The 9,476-nt window shown below is 44.8% G+C and overlaps 1 non-coding gene across 1 annotated transcript; it reads right to left on the bottom strand.

Annotated features, from left to right (window-relative positions):
* Positions 1-3,170: 3,170 nt before the first annotated feature.
* On the bottom strand, positions 3,171-3,243 carry TRNAC-ACA (transfer RNA cysteine (anticodon ACA)). Its single transcript has one exon. It is a non-coding gene; the product is annotated as a tRNA-Cys (tRNA).
* Positions 3,244-9,476: the final 6,233 nt, after the last annotated feature.

Raw genomic sequence — 9,476 nt, 5'->3', positions numbered from 1 at the left:
ATTCTTGCCTGGAGAATCCCATGGACAGAGGAGCCTGGTGGGCTACAGTCCATTGGGCTGCAAAGAGTGAAGTGACTTAGCATGCACGCATGATGGGATATGACTTCTAAGATTAAGTTTAAAAAGACTGTGACTTTTATCTTACTGACATTCTTTCTTTCACTTGCTCAGGCTGATGTATCCAACTGCCATGTTACCAGCAGCTCTGTGGAGTGGCCCACGGGGCTGGGAACTGGGGGTGGCCGCCGGCCAACAGCTAGCAAAAAACTGAGGCCCTCGTTAATTCTGAGTCCATGAAGAATTGCATCCTGGCAATGATCACATAACTGAACTTGAAATTGAATCCTTCCCCAGTCAAGCTTCCAGAAGAGTGCAGCTCCAGAGACCCTGAGCCAGAGGCTCCAGTTATACCATGCTAATTTCCCAACCCACAGAAACTGAGAGAATAAACGTATATTGTTTTTTAAGTCATTAAATTTAGGGCTAATCTGAGATGTAGCAATTGAGAACTAACACACTGCACTTTGAGTAGAGTGCTGAGGGCAGGAGCCAAATTACAAGGGATTAAGGAGCCAGGGTTAAGAAATGCAGGAAGGAGATACAGACAAGTCTTCTTAAAGGGGCGATGGTGAAGGGAAGGAAGAAAGCAATAGTTACTACAAGCTGACTGTCAAATGGACAGAATCGATTAAAATATTATTTGGGACTATTAAGATGACACAGACTTACTGTAGCCTCAGGACTATTTGAGGTGACATTACTTCAACATGCTGAGATTTATGAGTCTTTACTGGTTAGTTCTTACTGCAGACCTACTAAGTAATAACAACCATCACCCTTCATACTTGGCTTTCAATGTGCTCTTGGTCACAGCCTTCTCATGTGAGAGCTGTGAATGTTCACTCCCTGTGAAGCTGACACCACCGCAGTGAGAGCCACTCACTTACTTGTAACTGGGTGAACTTGGTTCTTGTGACACAGTACTTACTGTTGGCACAATAAAAATTGAGCTAGACGGATGTGTCCATAAAGTACAAAGTTGGTTCCACAAGCCTTGTGGACGCCAAAGGTATGTGGACTCTCTGTGGGGTGTGGAGTCCTAATGGGGGTGGGTGGGCGGGGAGGGGTGTCCCAGGGTGGCGGGCACACATCCTTACAAGCCAGAGTATTGAGAGCTGCTTATCGTCATGCTTCTGAGAGCTAGGCTCAGCTTGATTATACAATTCACCCCCCTCTGCCAGCACAGAGGCCCCAGCTGTTGCTCTTAGCAAAGGACTGACAGTAACTGACACTTTATCATTTTTATGGGCAGAACACTTGGTACCAGCCGTATCTCTGCCAGCTTTGGAAAGAAAACTCTCCCAAGAATTCTGCTTTTCGGTATCATCTGCGAGAGGCTGCAAGCAGAGCTCACCCATTCGTGGGTGCGCTTTGGCATGTGCCCACAAAGCTTGACTTTCAGAATCTCCCTGATTGCCCCAGTTACTCTGCATGGAATTCCTCAGGCAACCCAGTGTTCCAGGAAAGCTGTGCCAAAGCTGCTAGTCAGCTCATCTGTCCCAGCCCACCCTGCTGTGCTTCCTACGGTGACTCCCAGTCTGCACTGACTTGGCGGGGCCCAAACCAAAATGCAGGCCCTTGTCGAGTGGCTTCAGGAGGCTGACACTACACTCATGCACGTGCTGGAATTCACAGCATCTTGACTCTGGAGTAGGTGAGCAAATGAAATGGGTGCTTATTCATGCCCTAACGATTACTGGAGAACATTTTTCCTCCTCCTAAAATGTAATGATGGTGGTAAAAATACAGTGCTTTTATTTATTTTTTCATTCCTTTCATTTTGATCTTTTCATTTAAAAAAAAAAAGTGATTTTTCTCTTTGCCGTGATAGGGTTTCCAAACTGCTGCTTACAAAGAGGTAAAAATGAGTGGCTTAGTCACCAGAACCTATTCGCACAGATGCATCTTCACTTTGCAAGCAGTAATAGCAGCAATAAAGACATGTTTCTCCCTCTGATTTAGCTTTCTTAGAACTGTAATATGTAACTAATAATTTACTTAGAAATAATTGTGTCTTCTTAGTAATGAGAGAGGTTTTATCTCCCATCCCCACCCCCAGACTATGTACCAAGACGGGGGAAAGACAGTGAAGACATCTGCGGTTTCGTCTACAGGGTATTACTAATTTATCACTATTATGTTTGTTTACATGGATAGTGCCTCTCATCTTCTGTTTCCATACTGAGTGTTGTCATCATTTATTTATGTACTACTTAACAGACACTTACATAGCACATACTCTGTACCAGTCACTGTTCTAAGTACTTTACAAATATGGACATATTTCCTCTTCCTAACAACCCCTTGGTCTAGTGGTTAGGATTCGGCACTTTCACCACCATGGTCCAGGTTTGATTCCTGGTCAGGGAAGTGTTTCTTCTTCCTCTCCCCCTGCCACCTACCAACCTTCCTGGAGTGACCATACAACAACCCCATGAGGCAGATACTATTCCCATCTTATCCCTATTTCTGGTGAAGACACCAGAGCACAGAGAGGTGAGGAACTTACACAGAGTTTCACAGCCAGAAAGGGTAGGGCCAAGATCCATCGCAGGCCATCCCTGTTCATGCCTACCTCACTCTGCTGTCTCTATGAGTCACTTTATTAGTTTGGCTTCTGAAGGCTTTCAAAGGGCTATTTTAAGTCACATCAAACTGCCAACCAAACACTGTGCCAGAGCACTGAGTAAATAGAAATAATGACAACACAGTCCATTCTTGGTAAATGACTTTCAGCCCAGGGTTGGGCCCCCAGGGGTCAGGGATAGTTTGCCTTTGAGACTTGGGATCCTTGGGAACTCTGAAGGGTGCTCCAATGCCTTCTTTTTCCGTCTAGTGAACTTTTACTTGTCCTTCAAGATGTAGTTCAAATGTCCCTTCCTTTGGACATAGCCCCTGAAATCCAGGCAAGCAGGACACGTTGATGATGGAAGAACCAAGGCAGTCTGAGAGAACACTCTGAGGTAAATTATGCCCAAAGTGAAAGTGAAATCGCTCAGTCATGTCCAACTCTTTGCAACCCATAGACTGTAGCCTACCATGCTCTTCCGTCCATGGGTTTTCCCAGTCAAGAGTACTGGAGTGGGTTACCATTTCCTTCTCCAAAGGATCTTCCTGACTCAGGGATTGAACCTGGGTCTCCTGCATTGTAGGCAGATGCTTTACCATCTGAGCCACCAGGGAAGTCCTAAGTTATGCCCAAGGCTGAGCTCTAACAAGCTCCCAGTGAAATGGAGTAATTGCAAACATTTCCAGAGTGTGCGCACTCTCTCTCTGTATATATACTGGCTTAATCCTCACAACAACCTTGTGATACAGGTATTTTTCTTATTTCTATTTTATAAATGAGGAAACCAAGAGTCAGAGGTTAAGTAGCTTGTCCAAGATCAAACATCTGGTGAGTGGTAGAGCCATGGTTCAAACCAACATGAGCAGTTTGGCTCCAGTTACCACACACTTCACCACCCCAGGATTCTACCTGTGTGGCAAAGCCAGATCCATGTAAAGAACTAAGCCAACTATTAGAAGGAAAGCTTGAGAATCTCCTGTAACATAGGCCTCTGGGCAGAACCATCTGTCATCGTTGCAAGGCATTTTGCAGCTTCCCACAGAGCAGTCTCCATGATCAGGTTGGCCTAGGGTTATAAGCATGGTCTCCTGTAGGGAGAAAAACAAATTGAGGCTTTGGGGGGAGAAAAAAGGAAATAATTTCCCTGAGTATTTACTTTTTTTGCCCTAAAAATTTAGAGCCACATTCATTCATTCAACAACTCTTCAAGGAGTGCCCACCTTGCACAAAGCACTCTTTCAGCCCTGCAAACAAAAGCAAGCAAAATTCCTGCTTTTGTGGTTTTGTTCTGAATTTTTCTATTTTATTCCAACAACTCTCAACTCTAAATGTACCAAAACATACTAATCTTATGAGCAAATAAACACATACACATCCTTGTCATTAATTTGATAGCTGTCAGCCTGATGCTTATCACCCCTGAATGCTTTGGTGTATTTTCCTACAAAGAGGGACATTCTCCTATATAACCACAATACAACCATTCAACCCAGGAGGTTAATGCTGATGCATCACTACCATCTAATCCCTAAACCCCAAGTTTCTCCATAGTCACCAACAATGAATGTCCTTTATAGAAAAGGGATCCAATCCAGGATCATGAGTAGCGTTTAATTTTCTTGTCTTTTTAGTCTCCTTCAGTCTGGAACGATTCCTCAGTCCTTCCTTGTTTTTCGTGATCTTGACATTTTTGAAGACTGCACACCCTTTCTTTTATAGAGAGAGTGTCCCTTAGTTTCAGTTTATCTGAGGTTTCCTCTTGATTAGATTCCAATTCTGTGTCTTTTGCAGGCATAGCACAGAAGCGATGCTATGTTCTCATTGCCTCCTATCAGGTGGCCCATGATTTCAATTTGTCCCATTACTAAGGCTGTTCACTTTGATCACTTCATTAAGGTGGCAGGATTTGCCAGCCTTCTGCACAGTAAAATTATTCCCTTTGTAATTAATAAGTATTCTGTGGGGAGGGGAGGTACTCTGAGACTATGTCAATATCCCACTCCTCATCAACTTTCACCCACTAATTTTAGCGTCCATTGATGTTTCTTGCTAAATTAATTATTACTATGATGGTTGCCAAATGGTGAATTTTTTTTTCTAATCCAGTCATCCCTTAAACATTTATTAGCTGATTTTTTATGCAAGGAAAAGCTTTTCCTTCTTCTTGTTTACTTATTTATTTAAAGATGGACCTATAGGTTTCTATGTTTTAGTAAGATTTTACAAATCTTTCTTCCCTGGCTATTCTCAAATATATTATGTAATCTTACACTTCTCCCTTTGGCAGAATGTGGGACAGACAGCAACTGAAAAATTAAGCCTCTTCTAAGAGACCTTGTCAGCCTCTCCAAGCCACAGAGCCTGATTGCACAAGGCTGACCTCATTGTAACATAAGGATTTTCATTTTAAGATAATGATAGCTAGCTTTATTGTGCACTTAGACCATGTGCTAAGTTGTTTACATGCACTATTTGAATTCACCAATGCATCTCTGTGAAGCAGGTTTTATCATCATCTACAATTTACATATAAAGGAATCAAGGCATTGAGAAATTTTTTTACTTGCCCAAAGACACACAGACTGTACATGTCAAAGTAAGGACCTCTATGTGTATAAATCCTAAAGCTTTGCTGCTAACCACTTTGCTCTCCTGTCCCCAATTTACCTTCAGCAAACACAGAAGTCCCTTAGACCTGCCTGAGTTATAACTTTTCATTTGCTCCTCATTTTTATTTGTTCTCTGGGCTAAACGCCTAGCCTCTTCAGGAATCTGTCCTTGGAGTAGGACTTTCTTAAATCCTCCATGGGGACAGAAATTAAGCCGATTTGCTAGATAAAAACAGAGATTGTCAGACTCCAGGTGTGAAAAGTCAGCAGGCTTCAGAGACATGGAATTTGATGACGAAATAAATGATAAATAAACATAAATAAACAAATAAAAATAAAATGAACAAGAAATCCAATCCCCTTTCTCACTCCTAATGTTAGCTTTAAGACCTAAGATTTTGGTGCTTAGATTTAAATTTCCCAGCAAATGTTCCAGTCAGAGTGGGGCATGGGCAATGAGGTGGGCTGCGTGGTTATATTCCCTTCCCTGCCAGTGTCTTTGCTGAGCTTCGAGACTTCAGGCTGCTTGGGGTTAAGCCCCAGAGATTGGACAGTTTGCAATTAATGCTAAAAGTCTGAGGCATTGAGGTGAACACAGAGCAAGCCTTCATTGAGTGTGATTGTGGCACTGCTGTGTGGGTCCCTCTTTGTCCAACTCCTACTCCTGTTCATTCATTCATTCGTCAAATACTTATTAAGCATCATTGTCCAGGTGGTGTAGCACAAGGTGAAGAAAACCTCCATCACAGAATTCAGAGTCATCTCTTGGAGGAGCGAGACAAGCAAGTGGGATTACAAAAGATCCCCTGGAGGAGGGCGTGGCAACCCACTCCAATATTCTTACCTGGAGAATCCCATGGACAGAGGAGCCTGGCAGGCTACGGTCCATGGGGTCGCAAAGAGTCGGACATGACTGAAGTAACTTAGCATGCACGCAAGGGAATACAAATACCACCCTTTGTTCGACAGCTAGTCTCAAAACACTACACTCCCCAAATGTCCCACAGCGATATATGTTCCTGCATGCATTCCTGGATTCGATGAAGGACTGTTTACTGACAATCCACTCTGTGCTAGGCCCCAGAAGCAGGGAGAAGAACCGCAGCCCTTCGAGAACTCTCTGTCCTGCCCAGGAAATGGTCAAGCGATGGGACAATGACAGTCCCTGGTGGGAGGTCCATAGCCTTCAGGAAGCAGAGAGCAGGAACACCCACCTAGCCTGGATGAGTCTCAGGGAGGGTAAAGGAGGTTCTGAAGACTTCCCGGAAGTGACTTGGAAGTTGTGAGGGGAAGGCCACCAGCCGCCAGATCAAAGGGGAGTTGGGTTTTCATGAGACTCAGGTCTGGAGAGCAAGACAGCAGGCGAGATGAGGGCTGGAGCTGTGAGGCTCGGGGAAGATGGGGCCCCAGAGCACACGGGTGCAGCCCAACTGGTGGAGACTGTGCTGCCACCTGAGGAAAGGAGACTCTTGAGAGCACATCTGGAAAAACAGGGAAAGGGGAGAGGACCCCAAACTGTCATTGCCGAGGGCCTATCTCGACCCTAGGTTTCCTGGCCAGCTAACTACCTCAAAGGGGCGTTGTGTAACCTGTGAGGACTCAAAATGTGGTTCTAGTTACTGCAAGTTTTCACCAGATTCCCCTTACATAACTGGAAAAAATGTAACAGCTCCTGTCCCAGCTCAGTGGAGTCCTAAAGGGGAGATTGTGAACACATGCACACACACTTCTTGCTCACCTACTTATCTCTCTCCTCATTGTTTGCACAGGCCTGTGCAACTTTCCAGGAGCAGCTACTGGCCAGGCCTCTGGCTGGTGACCACATTTGTCATGGCCTTGGCAGTCAGCCCCAAAGTAGAAACCACAAAATTCATGGCTTAGGGCAGTTTATTAGAAATACTGACTCACTTTATTTCATTTAAAAGATATTAAGAGGCCTCTGAGGAAATAGTCCTAGAAGCCTGCTGTGACCTGCTTCTAACTTTAGCTTCTGGGTCCACAAGTTTGCTGTGGCCAGCAGCCTCAGGCTGTCTTTCCCGGTGACTGTCCTGAGGGGCCCGGCACTCTGCGGCCCTGTCACCCTGGGAGCTACGGAAGGAGGGGTCTGCAGAGGGAGGTGGGACTCCAGATGGGAACTTCACCTTAAGAGCCCAACGCTGCAGCACGTAGGAAATCCAGCGCTGTGTGACGTCAGGTCCATCGGCAGATCTGGTAGATCTTGGCTTCACTGCTTTCCACCTTTGCGACCTTGGGCGTGTCACACGAGCTCGCTGACCTCAGAGTTCTCTCCAGTAAAATGAGTTGAAGCCAATGTTGAAGGTTTTGGGGAATGTTAAACAAGATTGATGTAAAAGCCCTCTGGAAATTGGGAAATATATGTATTTCTGTTTTCATTTTTCTCTCTGCCCAAAGGAAAGACCTGAGAGACCCAACTGGTTACCTACTCAAGGCAGAATGGCAGCAGGAATGGCTGGAGAGAGAGACAGGATGCCAGGGCTCTGGGCAGAGAACAGGCTTACCTGGCAGAACTGGCAGTTGGCCAAGCTAACTTCAGAGCCACAGTCTCCTGCTGACCTTATGAGGGCAGCCTGATTCTCCCAGGCTGCCCTCTGAGAGAGTGCAGGTATCCATGAGATCTAGTACCTGGAATCACCCTACTGTTCTCAGTACTCAGGATTGCTTTCCTCCAAGAATGTAACATACAGTCAAGATTGGTATCAACTTTCAACTCACGCCATTCCTGTGCTGTGCTTAGTCGTTTAGTCGTGTCCGACTGCAGCCCCATGGACTGTAGCCCACCAGGCTCCTCTGTCCATGGGGGATTCTCCAGGCAAGAATACTGGAGTGGGTTGCCATGCCCTCCTCCAGGGGATCTTCCCAACCCAGGGACTGAACCCAGGTCTCCCACATTGCAGGTGGATTCTTTACCATCTGAGCCACCAGGGAAGTCCTGTAGGAAAGAACAATTATGATTAACCCTGTTTTACAGACGAAGTGGAGCCTAGAGAGGTTTGAGGACATGCTCAAAGTCACAGTCAATGGTCTTTACTCTAGTATACCAATGATGTTTTCAAAATGTATTTATTCACTCAACACATATTTATTAAACACCTACAAATAGCTGGACTTGTTCTGGGGGAAGGGGATACATAGATGAATCACAACAACAAAAGCCACCAAGATTCCTGCCCTTAGAGAATATGTATATCCTAAAGAGTGGAGAAAACAAATTAACTTACAAAGAAATGTATTAGGCAAGCTAATTTCCCATAGAAGTAGATGTTAGAAAGACAATAAAAGAGGGGAGATCTTTCTGAGGAGAAGGAGGTGGAGGTGGAGAAGAAAGTTGTTGAGCTGAAACCACCTGACAGATAAGAAGAGTTTCCAGGCAGAGGGAGAAGAGGAACAGTTTCCACAAAGAGAACAGACTTGTGGTTGCCAAGGGGGAGGGGAGGTGGGAGAGGGATGGATTGGGAGTTTGGGATTAGCAGATGCAAACTATTATATAGGATGGATAAACAACAAGGTCCTACTATATAGCACAGGGAACTATATTCAATATCCTGTGATAAACCATAATGGAAAAGAATATGAAAAAGAATGTAAAAAAATTTTTTTTTAAAGGCGACAGTACCGAGATGGTATGGTATGGGCAGAAAAGTACTCTTTTGAGATTGCTGTCTAATATTCTTTCACTTAGAAGCACCAAGTTTAACTCAAGTTTTGAGGGACATAAAATATTGCCCATCCATTTATACATTTGCCAGTAGAATGTTTTCAAAACAAAAAAGTTCGTAAAAAAATAAATAACTTTTCTTTCAGTTAGGAAAAAAGAAGAACCTCTCACAGGAGGAGATTGTGCTCTGATTAGAGCTGACAACCCTGGAGGTGGACCAAGGTGGGTAGATTCAGGATTCACTGATGTGTTGAGGAGGGAGTAGTGAAAAGTGAGGAATCAAGGTTTGGAAGAACTGGGGGCAGGGGAGGAGAAATCTGATGAAGACATAGGTTGGTGGGGCAGGTAGGGGTGTGCTGTGGGACCCTTGAGTTGGAGTAGGCCACGTTAAATTTGAGATATCTATTCTAGGCACTGAAGGTTCATTGAGGGAGAAGAGTACACACAGTCCCTGCCCTCATTTCAGCTGTGGTCTATAGCTCCTAGTAGCAACATGGGTCTCCAAAGGGGGTCTTAACTGGGGCCCATGGATGTGCTTGAGCGAAGTCTGTGCACCTCCTGA

Source organism: Odocoileus virginianus, unplaced genomic scaffold (genome assembly GCF_023699985.2).
Source record: "Odocoileus virginianus isolate 20LAN1187 ecotype Illinois unplaced genomic scaffold, Ovbor_1.2 Unplaced_Contig_1, whole genome shotgun sequence".
NCBI lineage: Eukaryota > Metazoa > Chordata > Mammalia > Artiodactyla > Cervidae > Odocoileus > Odocoileus virginianus.
The sequence above is the reverse complement of the archived record's forward strand: the minus strand, read 5'-3'. Positions and strand labels throughout refer to the sequence as shown.